This window comes from Ictidomys tridecemlineatus, chromosome 13 (genome assembly GCF_052094955.1).
Source record: "Ictidomys tridecemlineatus isolate mIctTri1 chromosome 13, mIctTri1.hap1, whole genome shotgun sequence".
NCBI lineage: Eukaryota > Metazoa > Chordata > Mammalia > Rodentia > Sciuridae > Ictidomys > Ictidomys tridecemlineatus.
Genome location: NC_135489.1, coordinates 63,844,871 through 63,867,670, shown reverse-complemented (window position 1 = coordinate 63,867,670; position 22,800 = coordinate 63,844,871). Strand labels below are relative to the sequence as shown.

At 38.2% G+C, this 22,800-nt stretch overlaps 1 pseudogene; it reads left to right on the top strand.

The window, feature by feature from the left end:
• The first annotated feature begins 2,943 nt into the window (after positions 1-2,943).
• The window catches only part of LOC144370081 (uncharacterized), a 36,683-nt pseudogene continuing 16,826 nt past the window's right edge, over positions 2,944-22,800 (top strand).

The window sequence follows — 22,800 nt, the reverse complement described above, 5'->3', positions numbered from 1 at the left end:
ATACTCAGGTGTGGGATAGTTGAGACATATGCAATTTCTATTTCCAGCCTTTTAACAAGCTTCTAAACTATTTCCAATGTGGATATACTAAATTACATTCCCACACACAGTGTATAAGTATTCCTTTTTCTCCATATCTTAGATTAATTTTGTTATAATAGATAGCTATTCTAACCTGGATATAATAGAATCTTACAATTTTTATTTGTATTTTCCTGATGACTAGTGAGATTGAGCGTTTTTTCATGTATTTATTGGACATTTGTATTTCTTCAAAGAAGTGCCTATTCTGATTAAACCATTTTATTGATATATTTGTTTTTTATTAAGTGGTTTTGAGTTTTTATACATTCTGAATATTAATCCTCTTTCAGATGTACAGCTGGCAAAGATTTTCTCCCTCCCTGATGGTTGTCTCTTCTCTTTGCTGATTGCTTTCTTTGCTGTGCAGAAGTATTTTAGTTTGATGTAATCCCATTTGTCTTTTTTTTTTTTTTTTTTTGCTTTTGTTGCCTATGATTTTGGGATCTCATTAGGAAATTACTGACTGTGCCAAAAATCTTAAAAAGTTCCCCAAACACATTCCCCTTGCAGTTTCAGAGTTTTTAGGTCCTACATCAAGGTCTTCAATGCATTATGAGTTGATTTTTTTTGGACAGGAGGAGAATTTGGAGTCAAACTTCAGTTTTCTGCATGTGATTATTCAGTTTTTCTAATACCATTTGTTGAAGAGACTATCCTTTCTCCAAGGTATGTGTTTGGCACCTTTGTTGAGAAGCAGTTGCTTATGGGTTTATTTCTGTTTTTTCTGTTCTGTTTCATGGGTCTGTGTGTCCATGTAAAGGTCAATACCATGCTTTTAGTCCCTATGGCTCTTTTAATATAACTTGGGTTATCTCCATCTTAGGGCAAGGTGCATTGTTCCTGATGGGAATATAAATCTGTATTTCAGACATATTCTCAGCAATGTCTGATTCTTGTGGGTATGATTAGTTTGCCATTGGTTTTACCAGTCAACTGGCAGATAAAGCACTGTTGAAGGAGCAAGACTGAGGGCACTACTACGTCCTCCTTGCTCCTGGCCCTGCATTGCAATACTAGCACCATAAGGCTGCAGATCCTTGATAAGTGCCTTCTGGAGCCACGTGCCCACTCTGTGAATGTTACTTGGATTTAACTAGGCAATATCATTGACAAGTTCCCATAAAGGGCACCCATAATCAGATTCATCACCATAAGCTGAGAGGGGATGATTGACAGAAAGCCTACTCACAGCACCTCTGTATAGGAGACAACTCTTTCCTGGGAACCCTCCGGATCCACAGGGACCTGATCTTCCCACTTCTATGTGGAGCACCAAGTTCACTCATCCTCTCAAACTCACTTGACTCATGTCCCAATAACCTGCTGACCAGCTCCTTCTCATGTTAACCAGTGGACATGCAGAAACTCTCTCTACCTCTCATCTTTTAGCAACCTTTCCACTGCCTGAAGCACCCACCTGTAGTTACACAGCCAGCTAGGATGCAGCCCTTCCTTGCCCTCCCCTGGACACAGACTTGGACACTACACTGCCCTGTCTGCAGCCAGAATATTCTACAACTGAACCCTCACCCTACTCCAAGAGCCTATTAGTTGATTTTATTCAATCTTCATATCACTAATTTCTTAAACACAGAGGAAAAAAGATTTGTCAGTAGTTTCCTGAGATGAAGGAAATCTTAAGGAAAATATTAGTTAGGTTATGGAGCAATTACAGAGGCTATCAAGAAAAGGGAACAGATCCTGGAACAAGTTTCGCATCCACAATGCTGTATTGCAATTTCAACAATGTCCACTGGAACAAAGAGCCAAGTGTGTGTTTATTCTGAAACTTTGAGGAAGGAAAACAAATTGTTTACCTTGAATCTCCATTGGCTATAGATTAGCAGGTAGAATAATGCAAATCACAGAAAGCTTTGGGATAAGAGGACAAAGTAGAGGAAGAAGTGCTAACTGCTTCTGGACTGGTCAGTGTGAATAGTCCAAAGAGTTTTCACATTAAAGGGCATGCTATGCCTGCTGGTCAGCCATGGGATTTAAGTCAGTATTTCAACATATATGCAGGAATGTGCAAACTCAAAGCTGTATTAATCAACTTTCCTTAGCTCCCTATCCCAACAACCTACTGATTCTTGTGACTAAAGTTAAGACACTTTTTTCTTATCAATATAATAATGAATAAAAACCTAAGCTAAGTTTTATTAGCTTCCTTTAGTGAAATATGCACAGATTCAAATTATTCAACAAGATTCAATGTTATGTCTTTTCTATCCAAATTGACTTATAAACCTAATACAATCTTGACCACAATCCCAGCAGGCTTTTTTTTTTTTTTTTTGGTAGAAATTAACAAACTGATTGTAGAAGGTATATGGGAATTCAAATGATCTAGAATAGCCAAATTATTTTTTGTAGAAGAACTAAGGGTTTATATTACCTGATCTCAGAGATGAAAAAATAATTAAAGCTACAGTAATCAGAATAGTGGGGTATTAGCATGGAGGTTGGCATACAGACCAGTGGAACTGAGGAGAGAAGTCAGAAACAGATCCACACACAAATGGTCATCTGATTTTCCAAAAAGATTCTGAGATGATTTAATGGGGAATGAATGGCTTTTGAACAGAAAATAATAGAATAACTGACTATCCAAATATAAAAATAATGACCTACAAACTTTCTCTCCCATCATGTATGTAAGAGGTTGGATTACGATCCCCCAAGACAGACATCTAAGTCATGGGCTTCAGTACCTGCAAAAGAGACCTTGTGCTTAGATAAAGGATCTTTGCGGAGATAATAAAATCAAGACTTTCCAATTATATCATCCTGGATTAGTTGGACAGCCTGTGTATCCAATGACACAAAATGAGGAGGAGACACAGACAAGAAAGTATAAACATGGAGAAAGCTATGGAAAGAAGTAAGGGAAGCCTTCAGCTACGCTGTCACAAGCCAAAAAACACCTGCAGCCCAGAGCAGGAAAAGGTTTGGAGGACTCTCCCTCAGAGCCCCTGAGTGAGCAGGGCCCTAGCAACACCTTGATTTAGGCTTTGGGCCTCTGGAACAAAAAAGGAGTAAGTGTCTGTTGTTAGGAGCCCTCTTGTTTGTCAGTCATCCCCAGAAAACTGTCAGAACACACAAAAATTAGTTCAAATGTATGATAAGTCTAAATTTAATCTAGGGCTATAATCTAATCTAGAACTATGAAATTCACAAAATGAAACAGGAAAGTCCTCATTACCTTGGTTGAAGTAAGCAGTGATTTTATTTTTATGAAAAAAACAAAAAAATGATAACCATTAGGGAGAAAAATAAATGAAAAAAAATCTTTTACAAAGACACTACTAGGGAGCTGCTGAGAAGAAGTAGGAGGAAATAGTGGCTGGGGGAAGATGCTGCTCTTTGACTTAAATTGCAATTGATTAGGGATCATTTCTCAGACTCACTCTAGAAGTGAGAGTTTAAATAAGTGAGGCTGCCATTGCTGCTTTGAACACCTCTAGGAGAGAATGGGGATTTATCAGAAGTGAAAAAGAAGAGCTTGCTAGGAACCAAGGAAAATAAAAAAAAGTCCAGAGCTAGGGCTCCTCGTCCTACCAAATGCAAAAAGCTCTCAGATGAGAAGCCCAGGGATCACTCTAAAGACCTATGGACAACCCACTAAGGAGTCAAGAAAGAAGGACTATGGCAGAAATAAGCTCAAAGAGATGCAAGGCTTGCAGTGGAAGCAGTAGGTCCAGCTCCACTTTCAGCTCAGGATCCAGCGCCAACACAGGCTCAAGCAGGGGCTCCATGTCCTCTGCACGGGCCGCTGGGGAAGCTCCAGCACATCAGCTCCAGTCCAGCAGCTCCTCTGGATCTCCCAGCCATTCTTGGCGCAGACATGACAGCAGGCGGCGCTCCTGCTCCAAATCCAAAACACATAAAACCGATAAAAAGGAAAGAAAAGGCGGAGCCCTTCCCCTAAACCCACCAAAGGCTCATCAGGAATGTGACCAAGGATCACATCATGGAGGTATTTTCCACTTATGGAAAAAATTAAAATGATTGACATGCCTGTAGAAGGCTGCGTCCTCAGATGTAGCTGAAAAGGCACTGAAGCGCGTGGACTGAGGACAAATTGATGGCTAGGAAGGAGATCACTGCTACCGCTGTGTTGGCCTTCTGGCCTATGCCAACCCCCCCACCCACTCTAGCTTTTCAGCCCTCCCAGGAGAAGGCGGCCGCAGCTGCTATGTCACTCCCATGGATGAGGAGGAGACCACACTCTCCAAAACGCAGGTCCCCCATGCGCAGGTGGTTCTGCTTTTCTCACCGCCACCACCACAGAAGCCGCTCCAGTTCCAATTCCTCCCAACACACAGAGCCTCTGAAGCTCATCTATACCTTGCCTTTCACCTGGCTCAGCTGTGTCACTTTTCTAGCCACAGGATTATTGGCAGGGAAGGCCCCCTCACTGGGACAGGCTTCAAAGGCAGCAGTTGAGGCCTTTCCTCTGCAGGCAGGCTCTGGCTGCAGAAGTGCTGATGGTTCAGAGCTGTGCCCATTCAGGGGCCCTGCAGTTTTCTGGCAATAAGCTCACCCATTCCCTTTCCAAAGTCTGTTCAGTGACAGAGCCTGCGGGGGACCAGCAATCTTCCAGGTGGCAGTGGGGCCCAGTCTCTTCACAGATTACCTGAGCTAGTCTGGCAAATGTGTTGCTGTTGCTATGCTATGTCCACAGGAAAGGGGACAGAGCTGTCATTCCTGTTAGGCCTGGCCTCCACTCACCCTGAATTCTCAGGATTGTGTCCCCCCCCCACCTGTTACTGTAAATGGTTCTGTCTTTCTGAGCCCTCCCACAACTCCACTGCCCCACATACCACTTACTCTTTGAAATTGATGCGCAAGTTGAGAGCCAGCTCTTCGAGGTCATTACAGAGCCCCCTGTTCTGACAGCCATTCAGAGTGGTTTTACAGGTACAGTGCTTTTTTTTTCCCTCTTATTGTACAGTCAGTATTAAAAAAATTTGTTTTAAGTTTTGCAAATTTGTAGCATTTTAGATAAGGCTGGATTTGTACAATGTTGTGTAGAGTGATGAAAATGTACTGAATAAACAGGATTAGAATGAAAAAAAAAAGACTACTGGGAAAGTAAAAGCAAGCCAGTACCTGAGAGAAACATTTCATAATATAGATATCTGAGAATGAACTCATATCTACATGTACAAAGCAAACTTAATATTTTGTAGTAACAAAAAAATTAATTAAAAATTAGGTTAATTATTTAAATAAACGTAAATTTGGTGGGGGGGGGGGGCTGCATACCAGGGATTGAACTCAGGGGCACTCGATCACTGAACTGCATCCTCAGCCCTATTTTGTATTTTATTTAGAGACAGGGTCTCACTGAGTTGCTTAGTGCCTCACTTTTGTTGAGGCTTGGTTTAATCTCATGATCTTCCTACTTCAGCCTCACAAGCAGCTGGGATTACAGGCATACACCATTGCACCCAACTAAATAGACATACAAATTTTAAAACATAATATATGAATGGTTATTAAGCACATTAAAAACACTCTTAAGTCAATAAATAAATGAAAATTAATACCACAATAAGATATGTCTATGTATGGTACTTATTAAAATAGATCAAATCAAAAAGACTTGATAGTACCAACTCATGATAAGAATACAGAGGGACTAGAACTCCCATATTCTGCTGCTAGATTAAAATGGTACAACTACTCTGGAAAACAGTTTGGCAATTTCTCTAAAAATTTAAGCATGGAACTACTATATTATTCACCATCCTACTCCTAGAATTTACCCAGGAGAAATAAGAGCATGCATCCATACACAGTGGGTAATTAGAGAATTAGAAGCCACTTTGCAGGCTGGGATTGTGGCTCAGTGGTAGAGTGCTTACCTAGCATGCATGAGGTACTAGGTTCGATCCCTGGCACCACATAAAAATAAACAAATAAAATGAAAATATTGTGTGGATCTACAACTAAATATATATTAAGGAGAGAATTAGAAGTCACTTTGCTAAAAGTAATGACTCTTCACTCAGGCCTTTCAATGTCCAAAGAGTAACTAACAAGCAGGATAAAGCTTGGCATCTCTGCTTTCAATTTGCATTTTATTATCTTAAATTTTGAACCAGGACCCCGTTCAGTTCTGTTCAAAGGCTAATTAGTTACTTCGGGAGTAGAATACAAGGTTTATTAGCCCTAAATTTATCTAACCTATCTTGTCCCCCTTCAAGACTGAGGACATCAAGAGAGATATTTTTGAGATTTGCAGGGACATTAAATTACCAGCTTTTACAACCCTCCACCCTTCAGTGGCTCCCACATGTCTCCTGTGACTTCCCTAAACCTGCAGTCAGTTGTGTTCTAGGATTGGCAGAGCCTCACAGACAGATCATGCCTGATGAGATCATTCCACTAAATGGGAGCAATTACCTCCCATGGGAACTGAGGCTGCCCCATGAAGCAGGAGCAATCACCCCATGTGTACTGATTGTACCACTTAACTGTGATAAGGCCTTCTGCAGAGCCACCTCATAAAACAAGTTCTGAAATAATGATCAACCAGAGCATAGCCTGACCAAAATGAGCTACTTTGCTATCTATGAAAACTCCCATTTGAACCCCCAACACTTGACTTTGTTGCCTTTTCTATAAATCATGAGGTTACTGTCAATGCCTTCAAGAAGATCTATGGCCACTGTACCCCTACACCTGTTCTTCCTGATGTGGTCACACTGATTAAAACTCCTTTTCTGCCCTTCACCACTATCTTTGTCTTTGATTGGCATATTGGGACAGGTGGCCCAGCCTGATCTGTTGGGACACCCTGGGGCTAGGGTCTTCAAGAACTCCAGTAACACATTAATAGCAGCTTTATCAGTGTCAAAACCAGAAGATGAGCCAAATATCCATCAACAGAAGACATACCCAAAACAATAAAATCAGATTCAGCAACCAAAAGGAGTAAACTACTAATGGATGCAATACAATGGATATTTCTCAAACACAAAAAGTAGAAAAAATGCAAAAGAATATAAACTCTAAGATTGCATTTATGTAATCACAAAGTTTATATGAAGGGTTAGAAAAGTTAAACCTAACTCATGGCATCAGAAAGAAAATCAGTGGTTGCCAAGTGCTATGGGTTGTCTGCAAATGAGGCAGAAGAGAACCTTTGGGGGGTTATAGAAAATGCTGCATCTTGATTCATGTTGTTTACATGGCTGTATGTATTTATCATTGATTAATGTGTGCATTTTGTTTTATGTGAACTTACCCCAATATTGGTGATATTTTAAATGAAAACAAGTTGAACCAGTATCTACACACTTCTGTGAATTCTTTCAAGAATGAGAAGACAGTCTACTTGGTGAACTAACTTTGTTTAAATGAGTCCACTTTTGAAAATACATCAAAATCCCAATGTGTTCTGTTTGTAAGTACCCATGCCCTGCCCAGGCTGCTCTTAGTCCTCCCTGAGGATAGGGAGACATAGGCTGGGGCCTTTCTATCCTGGTCCCTGCTGACATCAGTTCCAAAGTGCTTAGTTGTCTGAAAGATGATCAACTTATTAACATGATATACAGTCTCTAACCTCAAGCAGATGTTGGCATACCTGGAAAAAGCAGATCACTTCAAGAAATAAAACATCACTCTAAAAAATGGGGTATTTCCAGTAAAAATTGACTGGGGTTAAAAGGCTAGAGATAGGGAAAAGTTCATAGAAAAGTTGGAGCCAATGGATCTTTAAAAGGAAAAGTCTAGGATCAAGGAAGGGTCAGGAACTTCCTGCCAAAAGTCAGCTGAAGGAAAATTGAAGAGGAGGTAAAATGTGTGTTATCTTTCTCTTAGTGATTTTTACATTAATATAGGGCCATATAAAGTGTTACATGTGATTTCCATTCCTTTAAATCTGCTAGGTTTAATCTAAGATGCAAGACGTGATGTGATCTGTCCTTATTCATTTGGTAAGAACACGTACCCTCTGTGTTGGGTGGAAGGTCTATGAAAGTCCACTCTGTGTACTTGGCTTCTGGTGTTGCTCTGGTCACTGCCCTTGATGATTTTCTATCAGTTTGATTGATGATTTAGAGAACAGTGTTGAAATCTTCAATTCCTCTTGTGGATTTATCATGTTCTCCTTCAAGTTCTTTCAATTTTTTCTTCCTGATTTTCAAGTGTTAGACCAGGATGCAAGAAAAGACCACTGACTCCAATTAAAATCAAATTAAAGCAAACTTATTATTTCAACCAGCCAGGCTGCCTCTCCTTCCTAAAATGGCGGGAACAAGACAGCAGCAGCAGCTTTCCTGCAGCCCAGCTTTATAGCCCAGAAAGTTACACAAAGCGGGGGTTACAGATAACAGAATTCTGAGGAGCATAACACTAATGGTAGTTTACATTTTTTGCTAGCCCCAACATCAGAATTTATGAGGACCATTAGAGCCTCAGAGAGGGTCGTTGTCTGGCCAGGGAAGGCCAATATTTATGAGGTGTCACTAAAGTTTCAGAGAGGGCTGCTCTCTGGTCAGAGAGCCAGGCATGAGTGAGTTCAAGGCACAGGGAGGCATTCCAAACAGGTTCAGAATTTGCAGTAATTTATAGTAAAGCCAAAATTATCTTTTCATGACTTTGTGGCGAGATTGCTCCCAATTTTAAGAAAAGATCAGTTGAGTCTATCACAAGCTCTGACATTGCACATTGGGATTATTGTGTCTTCTCATAAAATGACCCTTATATCATCATGGAATGCACCTCATCCTCCCTGATGGTATTCTTCATTCTGAAATTTACTTTGAGTGGCATTCATATAGATGGTTCAGTTTTCTTTTCATTGGTGTTTTCATGGTGTATTTTTTTCAAGTCTTTCACTTTTAAAATACATATAGCATTGCATTGAAAGGAAGCTTCTTCTAGAGCATTTAAAATTATTATTTTTAAAACTAATCTGGCTCTGTTGCGGGCCATCCCTGCCCTGCGCTGAGTGCTCACCATGGCCTGGTCCTGGCATTGGGCCCAGGGCTGCCAGCAGCCTAGGCCAGTCAGGTGCCGTGCCCAGCCAAGCAAGGGCCTTGGTGAAGCTCTTCTGAAAAGGAGCGGGCTCACTAGGGCTGGGAGGAGGAAGATCAGCCCATCTGCACAGTGAACAGAGTTGTGTTGGATGTTACTTCCGGAAAGGAGTTGTTTGGAAGAGGAGCCTTGATCAGGAAGGATTCCACCAGAGGGGTGGCCAAGTTGTTCCTGGATCCTGCAGACCTCACCCATGATACCACGGTCTCATAGCAAAGGATCTGGAGACCCTGAATGATGCCTTCACCAGGGCATATAAGGACACATACTCCATTGTTGGCTACACAGCCCAGAGAATTTTCAGTGAGGACTTGGACTTTAAGCCTGAAGATCAACCCCATTTTGACATAAAGGATGAATTTTGGTGTTCCACCTGCAGGAGGAGGTTCTTGGGAGAGAGCTGGGGCGACAGGTGCTTATCTTCTGCAAAATAGGCTGCCTGATGCCTCTGAGTCACCTGGATCTGAATAAAGAAGAAGTGAAGCTGAAAGTGTGAATGCATTTTATTATCCCATGGTCAAGTGCCACCTGCCTGGGTATTCCTGGCTGCATGTTATCGAGGGTGCTAATAATAGCCCTAGTGGGAGGCCTTCTGCATGTCAACCGTTGGCCCTCTCAATAGTGATAAGAGGTGACTTAATTTTTTTTTTTGTACTTTTCTATACTTGCCGAATTTTCTTCTGTGACCAAGTTTATGTTATAATAAGAGGAAAAACTCATTTTCCTGTTGTTGGAGAGGAAAAAGTAATTCTGTACTCTTTGTAATGGATATTTTGTATGTGTAAAGATAAGTTACTTCTGTTACTGTTGTCAAGCAACAATATATAGTTTTGTGGTGTATGTTTTATTTTTTGTTTCAGCAGTTTTTATTGTTTTTAATTTTTTATTTGTATTTTTCTTTTGTCAACAATTCTATTTTTGGGAACTTTATTTTTATTGCTGTATGATAATTATACACAATAGTGGATTTCATTGTAATATGTCTGTGCATGCACATAACATAATTTCATCAATTTCATTCCCCAGTATCTCCTCTTTCCACCTATTTCTCCTGCTCCCTTTCTTCTACTGTACTGGTCTCCTTTCTATAGTCTTTAAAAGCAATCTGCAGCCTCTGTTTTGATTAATGTGATTAGAGCATTTGCATTTAATAAAATCATTGACCTCTTTGGATTTAGCTATGTTAATATTTGTTTCCCATTTGTGCCATCTGTTTTCTGGTTTATTTTCTTTTTCTGCCTTCATTTGCATAATGTGAACAGGTTTGAATTAATTGTTTTTTATAATATCTCCTCATGTAAATATTTTTCTCAATACTTAAAATTTTGCATCTCTACTTCAGGCCATATCTACAGAGTTCAAATCTAAGTGAGTTAAAATCCTAACTGTACAAATTACACTGTGAAAACTTTCAGAAGAAAATGTGCTATATTTCTTGTTAAAAAAAGATTTCCTAAAAAGACCAATACAACCTGCCAGGAGTAGGAACAGGCACCCCCAAAATGCAAGTGACCAATAAATATATGAAAATATATACAATCTCAATTGAGAAATGCCAATTAAAACTACAATCAGATACCATTTATATTCTGGAGATTGCAAGGGGAGAGGCAGAAACCATCAAACCAATCAGTATTGGTGAATATCTGGAGCAATGACAAATCTTAGGCCCAGCTGGAGAGAGGCTGAATTCTTACATCACTTAAGGGAGGAACTTGAACAGATTACTCACACTATGACCCAGCAAGACATCTAGTCTGGTGCCTGGTACACATAAAGACATATAAATTGTATCTTCAGCAGCACTATTTCAAATAGCAAAAAAAACTCAGATGCAACTTGAACATGACTAAATTAAGTGTTGGTATATACATTCAATGGAATACTCTGTAGCAATTAAAAATAATAAGCCACATTGTCTTGACATGGGCAAATGTAACCCATAATTTTATTGACTAGAATGAGCAACTTGCACAAGCATGCACACAGTGCACGGGCACCATCATTTAAGAAAAAGAGGACAGTAAAGCACTACATCCTTGGAATGCTCCTTTAAATTCCCAGGAACCAGGCTAAGTCAAGGGACTATAGAGAGCAGGCCTGGGTCAGATTGTCCAGCTAGTGCTATCTGACATTCTCTCATGTATGCTGGGAACTAGAACATGTTAGTATTATCTGTAGAAAGTCACTTTTTTTGCATGCATTACAGGATAGCTGCTCCTTGATAAAAAGAAAAAAGCAAGCTAATACTGATATAAGCTAATACTATAAAGAACAAAGCAAGCTAATACTGATGATGTCACTGCTTCTGCAGCCTAAGCTACAAAACCTCCTTCCACACAGTGACTGGAGAGAGGCTGAATTCTTATATCACTTAAGAAAGGGACTGGAACAGATTACTCACACTATGACCCAGCAAGACATCTAGTCTGGTGCCTGTTACACAAAAAGACATATAAACTGTATCTTCAGCAGCACTATTTCAAAAAGCAAAAAAAAAAAAAAAAAAAAAAAAACCAGATGCAACTTGAACTGAGGGCACTGCAGAAAAGATAGGTGTCTTTCATTCAGCTGGCTACCACCAGACAAAACACAATGAGGAATAGGGACATTGTCTTCTGGGGTGGCATTATTAAGGGCAGGAGGTGCTACTTGGTGAAGCACTGTGAGGGAAGAAGGTCCAGCCTTCACCACTGTACTCTACTAAAGCCTCCCATTCAGCCTGTCACCGATGGGCCTCCCCCCAAAGCATTTCCCTTACATCTCACCCACCATCTCCAGGTGTCTCTCCCTTGGTGTTTTGGCAAGTTATCCCACTGCTCTGGAACAACTGTTCTGGCTATGGACATTATCCCATTTATAAATTGTTCAAAATACACACAATGTCTCTGTGTTGTTTGAGAATGCACGCATACATAATGGAGTCTAAAGGGAAATGCAGAAATAATGAAGATTAAATTCAGGTTAGTGGTTATATCTGGGGGAACATTGCAGGATAGATTAGACAGAAAAATGCAAGGGTCCTGATCAGAAAATCAGTCAAGGTGTTCTTTATTTTTGAAAAAAAAATTGTATGTTTGAAATATTAAATAATAAAAACATATTTATCTCTCTATATACATAGAAAGAAACACTTCCAAAATCTTAAAAATGTGTATTGTTGAGCAGTAAGATTATGAGGTATTTGTATTTTCATATTTTCTAAAAATTTCTTCTAGAGTGTATCATTCTTATTATCAGAAAAATAGTTGCAAGAACAGCTTTTTATAAAAGAATATTTTATCACAAACAGCCATACAGCAACCGACCACACAATACCAAGATCAGGATGTGCCTGGTTTTTTGAAATACATTGTTTCCATTTCTCCAACCTGTCATGCTCCTACTGTGAAATGAGTTAGGGTCTTCAGGAGGGTGGTAGGACACAGAAATGCTACCAACCTGCCTGCCCCTGTCCCCTGTTTCTCCACAGAGACTTCTCTCACTATAACTTCTTTCCTCAAGCAGCATCAGCCTGTGTCTAGAAAAGGGCACAGGAAAGTCCTGCCCAGCTGTGTGCAGCACTCAGATCTCCTGTGGGAATCAGGTGTAGCACTGTGATGTTGTCAGTGAGCCCCACAGCCCAGGGGAAGGACAGCACCAATCCATTCACTCTCTATTCAGGGATTGGCAACACAGACCCTGATCCTGGATAGTTACTTAAAAATATTATAAGTAAAATAACTGCATTGAACATCCTCAGACATATTATGGCAGGTAGCTCCTATATTTTCTTTAAAAATACTACAAAACTAAATTTTTTAAGTAAAAAATACAGGCAAATAGATTCTAGTGAAATCTATTCAAAATAAAGTTTTGTTTCCCATATTTTTTATTGGCGCATCATAATTACATATATTAGTGGGATTTGTTATTACCTATTCATTCATGCACATAATATAACAATATGATTTGGTCAATATCATTTCCCAGTAGTTCTCATTTTTAGTTTTACATGACAGCAGGAAAATTATACCCACCTCATGCCAACTTCTGAGTAGCTGAGGAAAAGACAGAAACACATATGGAAAAACTAATTCTTTTTTATGAAAAAAGAGGTCATCATTGACTTTATAATTAAAGTAGCAGGATTTATATCCCCACGTTCACATACATATGTATGGCTACATTATTCAATTTTAGGTAGCATTGAATTCTCTTTTAGTACACTTTGTATATAGAATACATATAATATACATGGGATTTGAAATAAAAATTTTAAACATTAATAATGAAAAACTACTGAAATAATTTAAAATCACATTTTATGTATTTTGTCTAGAGTATTTCAGTCATATTCATCAACTGCTCTAGAATTTTAACACAGACCAAAGTGCTCACTTCCAAAGAATTCCAATTTTATTTCTCATTTAAGGAACCTCACTCAGCAGAGAAAAGTATACAATATGTAGCCTTCTTCCTAAGCCCATAGCCCAGTCTCCTTTCTCAGACTGTGTTTAATGGGACCTATGTCGGAGATAAGGTACTCACCTGAACTAATAGGAAAGGGCTTACTCAATTTCTTATTTTTGTATGATTTTATGAGACATTTGAAGGTTCATATGTGTGTTCAGCATTAATCTTTTTTTGGATAATTAAACTGTAATTCTTTTTTTTTTCTTTTTTTTATTGGTTGTTCAAAACATTACAAAGCTCTTGACATATCATATTTCATACATTAGATTCAATTGGGTTATGAACTCTCATTTTTACCCCAAATACAGATTGCAGAATCACATCAGTTATACATCCACATTTTTACATAATGCCATATTAGTAACTGTTGTATTCTGCTACCTTTCCTATCCTCTACTATCCCAGCATTAATCTTAATTGTTCTCAAATGTCCATATCATCACTATGGCCTACAGTTCTAACATTATAAAATACTTATTTTATATTTATTAGAATTTTTGCATTTTTAATCTTATTTCCTTTTTCCTATGAATTGCTCAAGAGATATTATTTTTTCAATATTTCCATGAAAAGAGATTTTCTGCTTCCCATTTTCCTACTAATTACTAGTTTTATTGAACTAGTTACAGACTATTGTAGGCAATAATACTGACTTGTAAGATTTATTGAGGTTCTCTTATGACCTAATATACTTTTACTTTTTTCAATAAAATTTCATGAAACATGAAAAAAGGATTTTTTTCCTTTGTTTTCTCTGGTGTTGTATTTATTTCTCCTTTAACCTCACTTGCTTTTTCTGTTCACTATATTTGATGATAAGAGGAAATTATGACCCCAGCAAGAGCAGTGGCCTGAGGAACAAGAGACCCAGTTCCCCCAGGGCAATGCAGTAAGTACTGAAGACAGTGCAGCTCAGGTAGGATCATTGCTGGTATAGATCAATGGAATGAGATTGAGAGCCCAGAAGGAACCCTTTATCTTTATGATCTGTTGATATTTAACAATGTTGCCAAGACAATTCAATGGGGGAAAAATAATCTTTTCCACAGATGTTGCTGGGACAACTGGTTATCCATATACACAAACATGGAGTTGGATCCCTTCCTCAAAGCAGGTACAAATATTAACTCAAAATGGATCAAATATTTAAATTTAAATATAAGAAAATTTTTGTTATACTAAGTTAGGCAATGCCTTCATGGTGGCACAGCCTATTTCCTCTGCAGCAGGAGTCACCTGTATCCCTCAGTTGTGAAAAGCCAAGTGTAGGCCCCAGGGGAGGGTGCTCCTGGTTCCAAGGCTTTAAAGTTTCCAGTTCCTGTTGCCCTGCCAGACCTTGTCACGCGTGTGGAGGAGATAAGGAAGTGTCCTTATATCTCCCATCACCATACATGGAGGAAACACTTCTGATGAATTTGGGAATCAAAAGAGAAGAATCAAGTTCTGTTATTCCTAAATTTTCTAAAATGTATATGTTTACCTTTTATAAATGGATTTAGAATATTAAAACATATGTGCCTACAATATTACATGAGCCTTCGGAAAGCCACCATTGGAGAGATTAATAGGAATTTCACACTGTTCTTTGTGGCCTGGTTAATACTCTTTTCAAGACCTGAGTTTAATTTCAGGAAATGGAAATTTTTTTAAGCTTTTTTTTTTAAAAGTTATAGATGAACACAAAATCTTTTTTTGTTTACTTATTTTTATGTGGTGCTGAGGATCGAACCCAGTGTCTCACATGCGTGAGTGAAGGTTCTCTTATGACCTAGTATGCTTTTACTTTTTTCAATAAAATTTCATGGAACATGAAAAAAGGATTTTTTTCCTTTGTTTTCTCTGGTGTTGTATTTATTTCTCCTTTAGCCTCACTTGCTTTTTCTGTTCACTATATTTGTTATTAAATCAGATCAGAACATTGAAGTCTCCCTCTTCTTGTGTGCAATCACTTCTACTACCCCTGTATTTTGTTTTCTGCATCCTGATATGTTATTAGACTCACAAATTTTTATGTGTTCACACATTAATTTTAAACCTTGCTGTTCAGCTTATTAAAGTGATTTTTTCACTTTATATATATATATATATATATATATATATATATATATATATATATATATATCTGCTATGTTTTTTTTAATCCAATGTATTTACAATTTAACAGTTTGTATTTCCAGATTGGCAGATTATGTTTTGTCTGAACTTCATTCTACTGTGTTGCTCATTTGTTGGCCCTATCTGAAAAACAAGCTTTCAATAAGCATATTCTACTTCTAGTAAGTAGATTTTCTTGCTGCTGTGATAATCATCTTTATAATTTATGGCATTCCCTTAACTATTTTTCTAGAAATTTCATATTATAAACAATAGTAGAAGTCGTATGCTTACCTTCCTTTACCCTACTTAACTGTCCATTTAAATAGATTTTATGGTTTTTGATAGTTTTAATTTTAGTACTAATGTATACATATATACATATATATGTATGTATGTATATGTGTATATATATATATATGTGTGTGTGTATATATATTTCTATTTATGTATTTGTTGATTTTTTAAAAAGAAAATCATCATTCTATGCTCTGTTTTGTCCTTTTCTTTCAAGAATTGTTGGGTAAATCCTGGGCTCCTAAGGAGCTTGCCCTTGCCCCTGGATTCTCCTGCCATCACTGACAACTCACCCACTCTCCCTACTTCATTATTCCTATGAGAGTAGAGATCTTCTCTTTGTTCCAACTTTGAGATGGCCTCTGATTTGATGTGCATGTATTGCAGCTGAGGCCTAGGCCTTCTGCCTGCACTTGGGGGGTGAAGGAGGATGGGGTTTCAGGGGCAGCACAGAGCAGGTGGTCACAGGGGAAGTGAGAGACAATGTTATTGCTGGTGCCCCCAAGAAATCTAATAATGTTGGACTTCTGAATGGATTCCTAAATAGCATTAAACTCTAAATAGGATCCACATGCTGTGCAATTATAAAATCAATGCACTATGGGCAGTCACATGGCAATGTCTGCTTACTCACTGGGGCCATATGGCTGCAGAAAGGCAAGGAAGAGGAGCCAGGACCAGGGAAGACTCATAGCCCTTGTTGGTTTAAAAAATAATTTAAAAAATAAAATATTGTTCTTATGATTATTCAGGTTTAGTAGAACAAAGAGGGCAAGAGATGACTCACATTGAAATGAGTCTGATAATATCCATTCAAATTGAGTGAAAATATCAACATTGATAGCCAGAAGGAAGGGGACCCACACACCATGAAGGGCCATATGGGAAGCACCAATGTCTGTCAGGGTGCAGAGGGAATATGGAATTGGGGCAAGGCATTGATTGTGATTTCTCAAAACTAGAGCATACTTTTGCTTCCAAGGTTCTAATTTAAAATAGTAAAAATAAATGGGTGCTGAAGGCAAAGACCCTACTCTAAAAGTAGGAAAGTCAATGACTGAGGATGAGATCCAATTTGTTTATTATGAGGACCTACCAAACAATCCTTCCTTCTAATAAGTGTAACACATTAATTTAGCATCTGAATGTATTCTGCATAAGAGTTATACTTGTGATGAGGTCACTGTCTGGTTCACAATTCTTTCTAATAAATCATATTAGTAAGACCTACAAATTTGGATGCATCTCTAGGCTCACTTTCGTATGTTCAATAGGTCCACGTTACTCAGTTGCACAGGTGCTAAAAGATCTGAAAGGAGAATATCAGGCATCCTGATAGCCAGGGAATGTATACTACCACTCAGTTACATTTCCACCCTGTTTTAAATTTTATTTAGAGACAGAGTTTCACTAAGTTGCCCAGGCTTTCCTATAATCCTATAATCCTCCTGCCTCAGCCTCCCAAGTAGCTGGTATTAGAGGTTCTGGATGAGTTTCGAAGGCTTTCCTCAAACTTGGCTCCTCTAGCCCCCTGAGTAACTGGGTCTACAGGGGATGATGCACTTCCCAATCCCTTTCCTTAAAGATTTATTAATATAAGGCATTGTTATAAAGTTATTGTAATTAAGGGGATTAGTACATCCTCCCAATGTGTTATGAGAGAATGGCCATAATAGAATTTTAATGGCAGGAATACAGCTTCATAACAAGTCTATCCCTTTGGAGAATGGCATAAAGTGGTTCAGAGGAAGCCATACTATCATAGCAGCTTTCCAAGAAGGAATCAAAACAGCAATTCAGCACCAGAAAATTGAGTCTACAAAGCTGAGAAAAGCAGAAAAGCACTTTCACTTGAAACAGGCAATCTGAGTGCTGAGATTAGGAGCCTTTCTGTCACAGGTGGGGGAAGGGGACTGAAACAAATTAAATTCAGACCAACTCTGGTGAACCATGAGTCATCTCTTCCAAGCTTAGAGAGGGCAGGATCCGCTGATGCATCCCACTCTCCTGCCCCAGCACATAGTCTGAAACCCACCAAGAAGGGAACGGAATTCTACTGTGAAACTCTGCATCCAGACTCCTTAAACAGGTTTGGCCACTTTGGGTCAGAGCTGAGGAAGAAACTGCACAATAAGTGAAGCCCTGGAAAGAAAACATTCCACTGCAAATATCTGGCCAAGAAAAACAGATGAGTGGGTTAATGAAGAACACTGTCAAAAAGATCTCCTTAAAGATTTATTAATATAAGAATTGTTACAAAGTGATTGTAATTAAGGGGATTAGTATATCCTCCAAATGAGGTATGAGAAAATGGCCATAATAGAAAGTTCAAAATGAGTGAAAATATCAACATTGAAATACTTGACCAACCCAGGACACACAGTAAAAAGAAAAGAATTCACTAAAAAAAAATCCCTCACAAAAAAAAAAGTAGAAGAGAAAATTATCCCAGAAGATGGGTAAAAATACTAACAATATGGAAAATTAAGGGAACAAGCCAACCCTAATAACTCACAACACAAGTGCTTCCATGGACACTACAATAGAGAAAATGCCAGAAAAGAATTTGGAAAGTAGATAATTAAAATGTTCAATGAACTTAAAGATCTAAGGAATTAATAAAAAACAAATATATATAAAGTGAAAGAACATTTCAATAAAAGGACAAAGATTCTGAAAAAAATAGAAATGACTCAATAAATCAAATTAAAAATTCAATTGAAAGCATTTCCCAATGGAGTAGGATCACAGAGAAGACATATTCCCAGACCTTAAAAATGAAGTATACAAACTTGAAAACAAAGTCAACAATAAAGAACACATGTTAAAAGATCATGATCAGAATATTCAAGAAATCTTGAATAACATTAAGATACCAAAGATAAAAATCACTGGCATACATGAAGGCACTGAAATACAAACTAAAGAAATGCACAAACTTTTAAATGAAATAATCAGAAATTTTCCAAGCCTTAAGAATGAGACAGAAATCCAAATAGAAGATGTATTTACAACTCTAAATAGGTAAGATCAAAAAAGATCCTCTCCAAGACACTTTATAATTTAAAAGGCTAATAAAAAGAACAAGCAAGATTATAAAAGCTGCAAGTGGAAATTAGCAAGTCACATTTAGAAGTAAGTCAATTAGAATTTGTATTGATTTCTCATCCCAAACCTTAAAATCCAGGAGGTCTTAGAATAATATACACAAAACTCTGGAAGATAACAGATTCTTACCAAGATTGCTATATATGATAAACACAAAAACATCATCATACTAAATGGAGAAAAACTGAAATCATTTCCTCTAAAATCAGAAACAAGACAAGCATGTCCACTCTTGCAACTCTTATTCAGGGTAGTTTTTCAAACTTTAACCAGATCAATCAAGCAAGAAAAGGAAATTACAATGATTTAAATAGAAAAATAATTATTCAAATTATTTATGTTTGCTGATGACATTATATAAGAAGACCCCCAAAATTGTACTAGAATATTTCTAGAGCTAATAAAAAAATTAAGCAAAGTAGCAGAATACAATATAAACATACAAAAATTGATAGCTTTCTTATACTCCAATAAGGATCCTTCTGAGAAATAAATCAGGAAAATTATCCTATCACAATAATATCACAAAATAAAATAAAATACTTAGGAATAAGTCTATCCAAGGTGAAAGACCTCTACAATGAGAACTATAGAACTCTTAAGAAAGAAATTGAAGATCTTAGAAGAGGGAAAGATCTCCTATATTCTTGGATAGGCAGAATTAATGTTGTCAAAATTAATTATCACCAAAGCTTTATACAGATTCAATGAAATCCCCATCAAAATACCAATGACATTCTTGACAGAAGTAGAAAACAAAGTCCTAAAATCCCTTTGGAACAATAAAAGACCCAGAAGAGCCAAAGAAATCCTAAGCAAGAAAATGATGCTGGATGCATATTATACTACCCAGCTAGAGGAACACAAAGAGCATAATATTGGCACCAAAACAGACATGCACAGAGACCAATGGGATAGAATAAAAGACTCAGAGACAAACCCACATGGATACAGTCATCTGATATTTCACTAAGGTGTATGTTGGAGAAAAGGTAGCCTTTTAAACAAATGATGCTAGGAAAATTGTATATCCATTTGCAGAAGAATGAAACTTGACTCAACTCTCACCCTTTACAAAAGTCAACTCAGAGCGGATCAAAAACCTAGGAATTTGTTTCAGTCAGTTTTTCTGCCCATGATTAAAAAAACTGACAAGAATAACTTAGAGAAGGAAAAGTTTATTTTAGCTACTGGTTTTAGAGATGCAGCCCATGGTTTACCACCTCCAGAGCTCTAGACCTTATTGAAGCAGAACATCATGTCAGAAGTGTGTGGCAGAAAAAAGCAGCTCAGGTCATGGCAACCAAGAAGCCGAGTAAAAGCTCTGCTCCAAAGGACAAAATATAAGCCCCAAAGGCAAACATACCCCCAGAGACATACTTTCCCCAGCCACAACTTAGCTGCTTATCATTACTACCCAGTTAATCCATTAGCAGACTAATCCTCTGATTAGGCCACACTTCATTTCGCCTCTAAAAATTCTTGCATTGTCTCATAAATGAACTTTTTGGGAACACCTTATATTTAAACCATAATAGAATTAGAACAGAAACATTTTCAACTGCTAGAAGAAAATATACTGTTGACACTCCCAACATATCAGTGCATGCATGCAGTTCCTTAACACGACTTAACAAGCTTCCCTAAAGCTCAAGGAAGAAAATCAAAAATCAATAAGTGCAGTGGCATGAAATTTAAATGTTTCTGCACAGCAAACAAAACAACTAAGAGTGTGAAGAGAGAATCTACTGAATGGGAGAAAATCTTTTCTGGCTACTCCTGTAACAGGGGATTAATATCCAGAATATATAAAGAACACCAAAAAAAATTTATTACCCAATTAATAAATGGGCAAAAGAAGTAAATAGACTTTTTTAAAGAAAAAATACAAATGGAAAATGCATATTTGAAAAAAAGAAGTTCAGCATTCCTGGAAATCAAGGAAACGTAAATCAAAACTACAAGAGATTTCATTTCACTTCAGTTAGAATGCAATTTTTTAAATTATAAATAATACATGCTGGTGAGGGTGTGGGGAGAAAAGTACAGTTATAAATTTTGGGTAGGACTGCAAATTAATAACTACTTTGGAAAGCCATATGGAGACCCCTCAAATGACTAAGAATGGGAACCTGACCCAGCTGTCCACTTCTTGATGTTTATCCAAAAGAACTGCAGTCAGCATACTATACTGATATAGGCATATCAATGTTTACAGCAACACAATTCACAATAGCCAAGTAATGAAACCAGCCCAGGTACTCATTAACAGGTGAATGATTAAAGATGTGTTATATATATTTAGCCATAAAGAATTTACTGATAAATTCATGGAACTGAAGAACATCATGCTAGGTGAAATAATCCAGACTCAGAAAGTCAAGAGTCAAATGCTTTCTCTCATATGCAGAAACTAAAGAAAAATAAAGAAAGAGGAAGGGGGCTGGGGTTGTTGCTCAGCAGTAGAGCAATCGCCTAGCACGTACGAGACCCTGGGTTTGATCCTCAGCAACCCATAAAAATAAAATAAATAAAATAAAGGTATTGTTTCCAACTAAAACTAAAAACTAAAAATAAAAAAAGAAAGACGTAAATCATGTGCAGAATATGTTCTCTGAACATAATGTGATTATACAGAGGAAAACATTTATAACAGAAAGATATTAGGGAAATCCCAGATCATGGGAAATTTAAACAATGCTCCTCTAAATGGCCATTGACCAAAGAAAAAAAAACAGGGAAATCTTAAGCTTTTTCTTTTTTTTTTTTTTAACATAGGGAGACAACAACATGTGTCAATATCAGAAACAAGAATATATTCCTGACCTGACAGTGTTGGCCAGTGCAGAGATCATAACTCGGAAATGTAAAGTCATCAAGGCTGGGTCTCTGAATGTGTAGGAGTTCTGCCACCTGGAACACAGACTGCAAATAAATAAAGTGCATGAAGACCACATCACACAACCACCAGAACCAGGGCTCATGAGGAAGAGAAAACAGACCAGAGAGGAGGTGGGAAAGAAGAATCTCACCAATGGGTCAAGGCCCCAACAGTGTAGTAACACAAGGCTGGGGCCTGGAGCCTGGTCCCTGTCCTTCCTAGGGCCAAACCCTTTTGACAGAGGTGGCCACAGACCAAGCCAGTTTGCTGGGCAGGGTTGGGTTTCCCTGAAGTGGAGATCTGAGGGTGGGCCCTGAGGCTCCACTTACATTTCTCCCTATAGGAAAGGGTTCCCTAGGCCCCAGGTGGAGCCCTTTGCAGAGAGGGCTGAACAGCTAGAGCAGCTCTCATATTCAACAGCTCCATTCCCTCCCTTACACACTCACAAGTTTGCTGGTTCACTCTCACATGCATACTCAAACATCCACACACACTCAGGAAGGAGTGAGGGACCATCCACCTTACTTCCTTGCTGGGTGAGGAAGAGGCTGGAGCTGAGGATCCTGTCACCCAGAGTGTAAGACCAGGGTCTAAAAGGGCCACAACTGGGTACTGGCTCCTGCTTTCTTTTTCTCTTGCCCTGTGTCTCTTGTCCCACAGAGGTGGCACCCAGAGACCTGTGATTGAGGTCAGAGGCTGACAAGTCTCTAGAAGTGGTCCTGAGTGGACAAGATGAGAAGGGTCAGTAGGATGCAGGGCTCTGAGGGACTTGGCACAAGGAAGGAAGCTATCAGGCCTAGACTTTGGGAAACCACAAGGGCACATGGCAGCCA